Source organism: Lactuca sativa, chromosome 1, assembly GCF_002870075.4.
Source record: "Lactuca sativa cultivar Salinas chromosome 1, Lsat_Salinas_v11, whole genome shotgun sequence".
In the NCBI taxonomy this organism is placed as follows: Eukaryota; Viridiplantae; Streptophyta; class Magnoliopsida; order Asterales; family Asteraceae; genus Lactuca; species Lactuca sativa.
In genome coordinates this window covers 80,301,451-80,312,217 of record NC_056623.2, presented here as the reverse complement: position 1 = coordinate 80,312,217, position 10,767 = coordinate 80,301,451, and the positions used below count along the sequence as shown (strand labels likewise).

At 37.4% G+C, this 10,767-nt stretch overlaps 1 long non-coding RNA gene across 5 annotated transcripts; it reads right to left on the bottom strand.

Annotated features, from left to right (window-relative positions):
* Positions 1–1,747: 1,747 nt before the first annotated feature.
* On the bottom strand, positions 1,748–7,167 carry LOC111886125 (uncharacterized). 5 transcript variants are annotated; one of them, XR_008232154.1, is made up of 13 exons: positions 6,553–7,167; positions 6,236–6,418; positions 5,929–6,043; positions 5,747–5,818; positions 5,583–5,652; positions 5,341–5,449; positions 5,126–5,239; positions 4,790–5,034; positions 3,792–4,572; positions 3,648–3,706; positions 2,337–3,540; positions 2,071–2,151; positions 1,748–1,972 (listed from the first exon to the last, which is right to left on the bottom strand). It is a non-coding gene; the product is annotated as an uncharacterized LOC111886125 (long non-coding RNA). The 5 variants fall into 5 exon arrangements; XR_008232152.1 differs by lacking the exon at positions 5,583–5,652 and having other exon boundaries at positions 2,337–3,357; positions 3,432–3,540; XR_002848317.2 differs by lacking the exon at positions 5,583–5,652 and having other exon boundaries at positions 2,337–3,133; positions 3,432–3,540.
* Positions 7,168–10,767: the final 3,600 nt, after the last annotated feature.

Below are 10,767 nucleotides of genomic sequence, written 5' to 3'. Positions count from 1 at the left end.
AACAATTTTGTAGATATAAATACTTACACAGTTTAAATCATTTAACACCTGTATAAAACTCCAATTTCCATGTCCATCTCAAATAGACAAATAACATATAAACACATAGCACATATTTCATAGCAAATACTTCATATTGATGTGTTAGAAGAAAGCAACTACACACCCACACATATAAACAACAATATACTTAATACACTCAAACCATACTTGTATTATTATCGTGTTTATGAAAGGTAGTATACACTCACTTGATCAGAAGATGATCGGACAACACTACGACTTGCAGAAGTAGTAATCCACCGCAGATCTGGAAGATCTCCACATAAATCGAACTTCTCGCAGGCAGAGCTTCGGCTCGGGAACCGCACTTCTCGGGATCTTCGGGATCTCAGGACTTGCCTCGGGGCTAGAGAATAATACCGGGGCGTCGGGGTATTTCTGGCACGCAAAACGATGCAAAACGGGAGAGAGAAGAGAAGAAATTGGCAATTGGGTCGGCTGCCTTCGCATCCTATTTATAGGAGGTTGGAGCCTCGGAGTACGCGGGGCGTACTGGTCCGAAAAACGTCACTGCGTTCGTCATCCGAAGCCACTTGCTGCGAATGTCGACACTTCGGAGTACGCGGGGCGTACCTCGGATCAGACCGGTGACTCCTTCGGATAATGCTTCCGAATTAAAGATTAAAAATAAATACAAATTATTTAATAATCTTCGGAAATTCATATCTTCTTCATACGAACTCCGTTTTCGACGTTCTTTATATCCACGCGAAGGTGAGACTACGATCTACAACTTTTGTTTAGACTCCGTCGGCTAATTTTGACTTTTATTTTTATTATTTATTTTTAATAGGTCGGGACAGAAACTTTCGTTAAAAATTCATAACTTCTTCGTTTGACGTCCGTTCTCGCCTAACTTTTTATCGCTTCGATACCAACAATGAGATCTTCGATTCTCATTTAGATTGCTTCAGCTAAATACCGCTCTAACGTAAATTCACTTTTTACGTTGCATTGCGTCGTGCTGGTTCTGTCGCGAAACTTCGACAGGTCATAACTTCTTTGTTATAACTCGGATTTTGGCGTTCTTTATATGCACGGAAACCTTGTAACATATACTACAACTTAGTTAGGATTATTCATCCTAAATAATCTTCTATCAAAAAGTCATTTTTGACTCTTATTGTCTCTAAATTGACTAGCCCTGATCTACGGGCGTTACATCTAACTCCAACACCACCTCCTTCACAATTTGGTACGGCAGCTCTTAATGCGGCGGTAGCTGCGGCTGTTCCTACAGCCATGGCACAATACCACAACAACCAGCACTACTAGAAAAACAGCCTTTTACGACGCTCATTGCGCGTTGTAAAGGGCTCAGACGACACGCAAATGCACGTCAAGAAAGGCCCTGTCATAAAGAGAGATGACGCACATTTACGATGCTCATTTACGACCCGCAATTACGACGCACATTTACGACACACAATGCGTATCAAGAAAGGCCCTGTCATTAAGGAAGACGACACGCATTCGCGTGTCGTAACCTTACGACGCGCGTGTTAATGACACGCAATGTGTATCAAGAAAGCCCCTGTCAAGAAAGGCCATGTCATAAATGAAGATGACACACAATTTTGCGTATCATAATTTTAATTGTTTTAAAAAAATATTATTTATAGATTTACTAATTTTCAAATTAAATTTGTATTTAATGTCTCATAATAGAAAATAAAATATCATATACAAAAAATACAATCCATTGCAAAAAATTTAATGTCATACAAATAATCATATACAAAAAATACAATCCATTGCATAAAATACAATCCCTAACTATCTAACCTATTATTACATTGCTATTAAGGGAAACCTTGTTTCAGATATCATGTAAAAAACAAATCCTCTATATCAAAAAATTGGTTGTTGTCCATTGAGTGTAGATGACAAATAATGACTTGAACATTAGCTGAAACCAAAAAACTTTTATTAACACAGTCAAAAAGCTGAAACCAAAAAGCTTTTAATTACACAAGAAACAACACATCATCATGAGAAACTACTAACCTGCCCTGAATGGAGGAAGTAGTTTTCTCTAGCCAACTTTATTGGTGTGGACTGATAAAAGTTATAGCATGTCCTAGCAAGCTGCAAATAATACATATCAAAATTATTAGCAACTAAAAAAGCAACAAAAATAACACACCTCTTCAGCTAGATTTAGGAACTTTCATTGATGTCTCCCACATGTCTCTGTTTTAATAACTCATTAGTTTATTTTATATATACAGCTACAATTGTAATTTTATCTAGAATTAAAATTACCAACTCACTTATATGGCTTCATAGTTGCAGCTTTGTTTCCTTGTATCCACACTTTAAGTAACTACTCATAGAAACTGCACAAAGTCTCGAAGATATGACCTTTTGTCAAAACGCCATTCCCCAATCTTCCCATAAGTTAACTCTCCATGTAGTGTTGTAGTAAAAAGAAATTAGCTTATTTAAAGTGGACATGATTTTATCTAGTAAGGGAGTGTTTGGAATTTTCTTATTTAAAGTGTTAGCTCATTGCGGTTGGTACTGCTAATAAGTTACTTTGAGTGTTTAGATTGTACAAAATGGTTTATGCTTATTGTGGTTTAGGCTCTGTTTCATGTGTAAAAACTGACTTGTTTTTTTGAGCTTATTGTAACGTGGTGTTTTGTGACTAGTTTTTTGAAGAAAAAAAAGTATACTATAAATAAGTTACTCAGAACCTTCTCAAATAATGGAGTAATAGTGCAATTGGTATTCATGCTAGAAGAAGATACAGTTAAGAAAAAAAACAAATTGTTTTTCTTTCACCTATACTATAAATATAATAATGGAAGATGAGAAATGAGTATAAGAATATAAGGATACTCCCCAGATATCTGGAACAATTCTTCAGGGAACCTTTCTTTCAACCAAATTCAAACTTGTCAAACTCATAAAGGGCATTTTCTTTCAAGTTCTATAGGAAACCCTGAAAGAAACCTCACAAAATCTGAGTTTGAAAGCCTTGATCATCAATTCAACAAGCTTTGGTTGCTTCTGATACGGGTACGACTCCCTAATTGGATAGGCTGTAATGAATCAAGATCTGTGGCTGATAATGAAAAGCCGACCATACCATAGTAAGTGAAACACGATAGATTTAGTGCTGAGAGTATAAACTCAGAATTGTGATCACTACAAGAATAACAAAAACTAGTAATAACACCCAAAACCATGTAATTGAATGTTGTTTCTGGATGAGATCCTGAATAAACTCCATAACAATTCCACCAACATGTAAGCTTAGCTGGCAGGTTTGCATAGAGATATCCACAACTAACACCACCAAGGATTTAAAATCAATATCTCTACAATTAACTGATTTAAAGACTATATCCATACATACATACCAAAAGAAGTTGGAAAAATACGGTTACAGATGGAGTTCCACTAATTTTCTCCAATTGGGAACGACATGTAAGAATCAACACTTAGCCCAATTTTGATTCCTCATGCAACCTGTTATGCCAACATCAACAATAAAATATTTATTAAATAATGTTTGTCATTATTTAACAAATAAATAAGGCCCACAACATGAACACATTTAAGAAATATATACTTACCGTTTAGATAAGCCAGAAGGCTGTCCAGTTATATTCTCAGATGAGTCTTTTGTACTTGACTGCACATGAGTTTGTAAGTGATTATAAATTATTTAAAATAATAAATAGGACGATAACAAAAATATATAATGTTATAAAATTTACCATGTGCTGTAAATTTTGAGATTGAGGTTGAGGTTGATTTTTGATCTTTTTGTGTAGGAGGATAAATACACATTTACATGTGAAAAATATTAGTAACGCAACCAATAATGTGAGTGTAATGGCTTCGATCAAAACCGCTGACATAAAAGCTGTACATTATGTAATGAAATAATTATCAGTTAAATAATTATCTATGGAATCAATCACAACAGAATGGAATCAACATAATGGAATAGATCATTACATTCCATTATCATGTTTAGTTGGCTAGAGGAAATGGAATGAATTTCATCACTTAAAAAAAGTGTTTACAGAAATAACTTAATAAGATACATAATAAAATCTTTAAATAAAACTACTATTAGAAAAATATTTTTACTTACTTTTAGAAAAATACCAAAAAATAATTTAATTGAAGTTTTGAAACTTTTTAAGTATATTATTGTTATTGATGATTATATGGATGAAAGTAATTGATAATTATAACAAAATCATTCCATTTCATCAAAGAGTGAGTGAACACAAAAAAAACACCCTTCCCCATTGGACGAAGGAATCGGAATGGTCAATTCCATTCCCTGTTCGATTAGTATCAAAAAGCAGCATAAAGGTGTAACTTGTAGTGAGTAACCATCAGATCGACAGGCATCTTTCTTATCAAGTTAATGGTGGCCTCAGAGATAAGAGGCGCTGACATCATCTCTTCACAATCTTCTGGATAACATCCATACCACCCCATATCATTAACACTCGCTGTAAGCACCCCACCTTCCTCATCACCCTGTATTTTATTATTATTTGTACTTATAGACATTCAGTTAGATTCTACCAAGTTAAAACAATGTTATAATAAGACAAAAGTTGAAAGTACAATGGTATAATTGGGTAGATTTTTAAAGTAAAATGCATTATTTTGAAGTAGGGTGTTGCAATATAAAGGAATGAAAACAAGTAAATAAAAGTATGTTGCAATTTCTTTAAAAAAAATAGGAACTCACATGATAAAGGATTTGTTGGAGGAGAGTGTTGCAATCTTCAATTGTTCCCCGGAATCTAATGGCTTTTGCTTTGAGAGAAAAACGTCTTGAGATTTCAATAAATGTAAGAAGGGGTTGCCACTGATTGCTATTGCTATTCTTTAACTTTAATTCAGTTGTGCTTGTAAGCTCAGCTGGCAGGTTTGCTGAGAAATACCCTGAACTAACTTCCACAGAAAACATCACACAGAAGTGACTCTTATTTCCTGCAATAAGAAAAAAATGGCTATAACCTGGTAGATTTATCAAAGTACAATCTCTTAATAAGAAAAAATAAATGAAAAGTGCAGTGTTAACCTATACAACATTCGGTTAATACAAGGTCTGGAAATGCAACGTCATCATATGGCTATAACCGGGTATATCTGTCTTCTTAGCTAAACGCAACAAGGCTGCTGTACATTCTTTAACCTATACAACATTCGGTTAATACAAGGTCTGGAAATGCCACATCATCATATGTATAACAAAATGGATGTTTTTTGAGGTTAATGAAATAGAAAAAGCTTTACCTGGTAGATACCACTAGCACTTCCAGTTACTCCCATTAGCTGAACTGTTTGGATTGAATCTATGATTAGGGCACGTGGAGAGAGAGCTTGAGCTTTTCCCAAAATGTCCCTAAAAATAGCACACACAAAGCAAAGTAAAACACTATTTATATTTATAATTTATAATTTATAATAAGTAATAACATATGTTCATAAGTTATTAAGTTATGTATATTTTGGAACACTATCTTCAACGTCTGTACTTGAATACAAGAACAATTCTTCTGTGTCGATTTCCATACGATCTGCTATGTTTCCAATTTGCTCAACACTCTGAATTGAAAGGGTCATTAATTGAAACTATATAGCTTTTACTGTGTTAAAACTTAGAAATGGAGTAACATTAATGGTGAAAGTAAGTTGTTACCTCTTCTCCAGAGACATAAAGCACAGGAGCTGGTTTACCGATTTCTCTCCCTTCTGCTATAATGGCTGCGATCTTTCATATTTCAGTATCAAGTAAACCAGAGTTATATTCTTGATGAAGAAATCATTAACAACAAGATACTATAAGTTTATGCGAAAAGTAAAGATTATGATTCGTAATACCTGTAACATTAGTGTACTCTTCCCGACACCTGGATCACCACCAATCAAAATCAAAGAACCAGGTACCAGACCACCACCAAGAACCCTAGAAACTTCGTGCCCAAATAGTCCAGGCCTGAATATAAACAACTCATATAATGCAGCTCAAAAAAACAAACAAAACGTTAAAAAAAATCAAACTTACCCCAAAAATTGGGTTTTTTTTATTGAAAGATAAAGATGATTCGAATGAAATTAAAAAAAAAATCAAAGAAATCCCAGTAATATGCAACTCAAAAAATTAAAAACCCTAACCTTAAACTCTTACCAAACGAGTTCAGGATGCCGGCGACAGGAAGGAAGAAAAGGACGTTGGCAAGGAGAAAGAAGGTCTGACGCCGACGAGGGTGGAGGAAGCAGCGGCGACGGCGGCGAGGAGAAGGAAGACCGACCGCAGCGACGGGAGGGGAGCCAGTGATGTCTTTGACCAGAGTATCTGAAGAGCTTGTATCTTCGTGGCAAATAAAGCGATTAACATGTAAAATTCCAGGAAACATGCGAAGATCGAGCAAGAACAAACTCGGTAATCAAGTAAAAACAAAAGAACTCACTGATTGGGAAATAGATAAATCTTGAAGCTCTTACCATATGAAGATATAGAAAAGATGATTGAAGGATGTAGATTTTGCAGAGTTATAAGATCACTTGTGTTAGGGAGGCAATGAATGGATGAAACAAGCCCTAACAAATCCAAAACCGAGCAGCGTGTGGTGTTCATGGAGCGTAGCCACGATTTGAGGTTCGGGAGTGGTGCTTTTAGACAAAGAACCACCGAGTGTAGATGCGTAAGTAAGAGAAGATGATGACATCGCGTGAGGATAGTTTGGGCTCGAAACATAAAGCTTACATGGAAACCAGATCTTGGTGAAGACCAAAATATGCAAATAAATAGTGTGTTTGTCGCCCCTTACGTGTTTTGAACCAGGCGAGAGGGATGAGATGGAAATACGAGAGTGAGATAGAAAAAATTAGGGTCGGATTTAGGAACCCTAAATCATCGGCTCAAATTGATAACTGGGAGGTAAGAACCCTAAATCCTCAGCTCATTAGGGTCGAATTAAGAGTGTAAGAACTTGTTGGAACCGAGAAGTAGGTTTTTGGTGGAGGTGACGGATCGAGGAATTGAGAAAGTTGTCGATGAAGACAAAGGCCCAAATTCGAAGAGGCAGGGAATTTTTGGGATGAACAGGCGGTGGTTAATTTTTTGGATTTCATTTCCCCCCCTAAAAACGCGTGTTTCCTAAAAAAAAATATAAAGCAACACAGTTACACGACGCACATGTTTTGATAGGTGCCCTCCGTATTTTTTTCTGACACTAATTTTAGGGGCACGCAAAAATGCGTGTTATCTAACCTTCAAATTTTAGAAAACTAACATTAATTTTTAGGGCACGCACAAATACGCGTCCTCTATCAGTGTGTGTCATTAATTGCACGTCGTAAAAGGCTATTTTTCTAGTAGTGCAGGGAACTAGTGGAGGTGGAACAATGGTCCATTCCACACAAGGTGATGTCGTCGTGCGCTCACGAGAGTACACTTACAAAGACTTCACAAAGTATTAGTCCCGAACCTTCAATGGGATCGGTGGAGTCATTGCGCTGTCGCAATGGTTTGAAAAGACGGAATCGATCTTTGAGATCTGTTCCTGTACTGAAGGAAGCAAAGTAAAATTTGTTGCCTGCACCTTCAGTGATAGAGCCCTGACATGGTGGAATAGCCATGTCAAGTCACTAACCTTAATAGTGGCGAATGCTATGGGTTGGGAAGCTCTTAAAGGGCTGATGGTTGAAGAATATTGCCCGAGGGGCGAGGTTCATAAGATGCAACAGGAACTTTGGTGTCTAACCATGAAAGGCTCCAACATAGTGGCTTACACTGCCAGATTCAGCCATCTGGTAGCGCTATGTCCCAATATGGTTCCCACTGAGGGGAAGAAGGTCGAGAGGTACATTTGGGGGCTAGTGCCTCCATTTCAGGGGAATCTCCTAGCTTCAAACCCCACTACTTTCGATAGTGCTAGGTGATTGGCACAGAGACTTATTGATCACAGAGTCTCTACCTCGACAACAACAACAACCCTGGCTACCCCAGAACCCTCCAAAGCCGCTGACAACAAGCGGAAGTTCTGGGATAACAAGAAGCAGTAAGTGGTGGCTGTTAATGCTATGATTGTACCCACTGCTACAGCACCAAGGAAGTCGTATACCGGCAATTTTCCTAAGTGCAACAAATGCACTTTTCATCACAATGGTGCCTACCGGGAAATGCAGTGCGCTAACAAAAACCAGAATTTTTTTCACTTGCTTAAACAAAAACCACGTGCACTAGGGGAATCTTTCACTGTGGAAATGGCAAATGGGAAAACAGAAAGTAGTAACTGCATATACATAGGTTGTACACTAACTCTAGATGGTCATACTTTCCAAATAGACCTCATGCCAGTCTCAATTAAAAGTTTCGACGTTATAATTGACATGGATTTGTTAAGTCATCATCGCGCCGACATCATGTGCTTTGAGAAAGCAGTTCGTCTTAACCTCCCTAACAACGAAACTCTAGTTATCTACGTCGACAAATCTAGTACGAACCTTCACATCATTTCATGTATCCAAGCTCAGAAGTGCTTGCGAAAGGAATATCATGCATTCCTTGCACACACTGTCGATACAAGTCAAGAAGTGAAGGATATTCAGAACATTCCACAAGTACACGACTTTCCCTACATCTTTCCAGAATAACTATCGGGATTACCACCGCAATGCCAAGACGAGTTCAGAATCGACTTAGTGCCAGGGGCTACTGTAGTAGCCAAATATCCTTATCGTCTGGCACCGGCAGAGATGCAGGAACTTTCCAGTCAACTTAACGAAATTCTCAAGAAGGGATTCATTAGGCCAAGCTTCTCACCATGGGGAGCACTGGTCTTGTTCGTCAAGAAGAAAGACGAACCATTTCGTATGTGCATTGACTACAGGGAACTCAACAAGCTTACCATTAAGAATCGTTATCCTCTACCCCGCATTGACATTCTATTTGATAAACTTCAAGGAGCAAACTACTTGTCGAAGAATGATCTAAGATCCGGTTATCACTAGTTACGAGTGTTAGAGGAGGATGTTCCCAAGACAGCCTTCCGAACTCATTATGGACACTACAAGTTTGTAGTGATGCCATTCGGATTAACTAACGCACCAGCAGTATTCATGGATTTAATGAATAGGGTGTTCCGTCCTTACCTGGATCAGTTTGTCATTGTCTTCATCGATGACATACTTATCTACTCTCAAAGTAAGGAGGAACATAAGAAACACTTACGAAGAGTCTTAGAAACATTAAGATCGGAGAAGCTCTATGTGAAATTCTCTAAGTGCGAGTTTTGGAATCGAAGAGTCGAATTCTTGGGCCACGTTGTTAGTGAAGATGGAATTCACGTGGACCCTTCCAAAATCAAGGCCATTGAGAACTGGTCAGCACCGAAGACACCTACATAAATTCGTCAATTTCTAGGTCTCGCTGGCTAGTATCACAGGTTCATACAGAACTTCTATAGCATTGCTAAGCCGATTACTACACTGACCTAGAAAGGCATGTCCTTTGACTGGGAAGAGAAACAAGAGAAGGCGTTCCAAACGCTGAAGCGAGCCTTTTGCACCGCGCCAATACTATCCCTCCCAGAAGGAATAGAAGACTTCATAGTCTATTGCGATGCATCCAACCAAGGGCTCGGATGTGTTCTGATGCAATGAGGTAAGGTCATCGCATATGCCTCGAGACAGATGAAGACACACGAGGTCAACTACACCATGCATGATGAAATAGTTTTAAATGATTTTATACATGTTTTAAATGATTTAAATACATATCTATTTTATATCTACAAATATGTTGGGGTAAAACATGGGTAGATGAAATAGTTGGTGTGTGATGAAATAAAATGATGAGAGATAGGTGATGATAATTAGGTGATGAGGAATCGGTGATGTAGGATGAAAGATACTATAACCTTGTCTGGCAATTTAGAGATGTAGTCATCTACTAGAGTATAGATGGCGACCACGGACTATTCTAGACAACCCGTGGAAACACCAGTAGACTTATAACCTGTAGATAATGAATTACGAGTTCAGGTGATGTTGTGACTGTATATTCATGTGATGATACTCTAACCCTTACTATGAATTACGAGTTCAGGCGACGTTGTAACTACGTATTCATGCCTTAGGAACGAGCATATAAGGAAATGTGAGGTAAAAAGATGAGAGGTAAATATGATATAGGAGATGACTCTTATGATAACTCTTTAAGGAATATTAAAGAAGATAACGGGGATGGGTAATCGGGTTGATTGTTTGATGTTTAAATATACTAATTATATTATTGTGGGTTGAAAACCCTATGTACTCACCAGGTTTCCCAACCTGACCAACTCAGTTTATTTATATCACAGGTGTTGATATGAAGTCACATTACACTGAGAGATTAAGGAAATATAAATCACTAGTGATAATGAATGTAAGTTCTGTTTATGCTTATGTTTCTGTATTGACGATGACATCCCAAATTTTTTTAAAATGAATAAAAATACTTTTCTTCAGAAATGTTTGATAACATATTTATCATGTTTTACCGGGAACAAATTCCGCAACATTTTTATTAAAAGTGGTACTCTGATTTTTATAAAGCATAAACAAAATCGGTCTTTTCTGGTCGTGAAAATAGGGATGTCACAGTGGGTCCCGATCTAGCAACTGTTAATAGTGTGTATGGTCACCCCACTCGATCATTCTAGACGATTTTGT